Raw genomic sequence first — 1,141 nt, 5'->3', positions numbered from 1 at the left:
GAGGAGTAGTTAATCATACAGTTTGGGATCAGAGGACCCTATACCCATCAAGGGAGAAGAAAATGAGCAGAATATGGGACCCAATCCAGAGAAGCAGCGACACCAGAGATGGAGGCAGAGATGACTATACATAGAGAGACAGAGCTGCTGAGGACTCCAGACTAATGGAAAGAGAAAGGCTGTGTGCTGGTGGTCAGGTGGCAGGCTTGCAGAATGTGCCCTTTGTTTAAATGCATACCTTATGCATACCTCAGTGAATTTGTGTACATTAAAAAAACAAACAGAGGAAATAGAAGCAAATAATGTTGAACGATTATGCATTGAGGGATTTGTAATCATTGTAATTCAATGAAATGTGATAAGATGAGTTCAAAACCAATGTTTACCCATATAAACTATCACTTAATTCACAAGAAAAACTTTTAAAAAAGCAGTTGCTCATAAATATGACTTCATTTCTTGACTGTAAATTCAATTCTATTGACCTCGATGTCTACATTTATACAAATGACATTCTGTCACATTTGGTCTAATTTGATCATTTTAAAATGGTGATGGCTATGTGCTGTGGAGTTGGTTCTGACTCATGTAGACCCTGTATAGGGTTTCTAAGGCTGTAAATCTTTACAGGAGCAGAAAGCCTCATCATCTTTCTCCCATAATTTCGAACTGCTGATGTTGAGATAACAGCCTTACTCATAACCACTACACTATCAGATAGTTTTAAAACAGAGCAGAGTGAATTGTTTCACTTCGATGACAGTTGTCAACTTCTTCACATAGTAGTTCAGGAAAGTTAAACCTCACAGGACTTTGAAATGGAATATTTCCCTTTCCAGTTCTTCATCCTAAATATCTCAATGAGTGCTTGCTGAAACATTCCCAATAAATTGCTTTCACCCTAAGTTTTATGTTTGGTTGGAGAATATAACTTAAATAGTGTCCTGGTATGGTGCTGCAGGATAAGTAATGCACTGCTAAGTCAGCAGTTCAAACTCATATGCAACTCTTCAAAAACTCTATACAGGGTAATCATGGGTCAGAATCAAGTCAATGACACTTATAAACATAATTTTATATTTCTATGAAAGTTTCATTTTGTGGTAAAAATACATTTCAATGCATGAAAATATTAGATTGC

This window comes from Chrysochloris asiatica, unplaced genomic scaffold (assembly GCF_000296735.1).
Source record: "Chrysochloris asiatica unplaced genomic scaffold, ChrAsi1.0 scaffold00599, whole genome shotgun sequence".
NCBI classification, from domain to species: Eukaryota; Metazoa; Chordata; class Mammalia; order Afrosoricida; family Chrysochloridae; genus Chrysochloris; species Chrysochloris asiatica.
The sequence above is the reverse complement of the archived record's forward strand: the minus strand, read 5'-3'. Positions refer to the sequence as shown.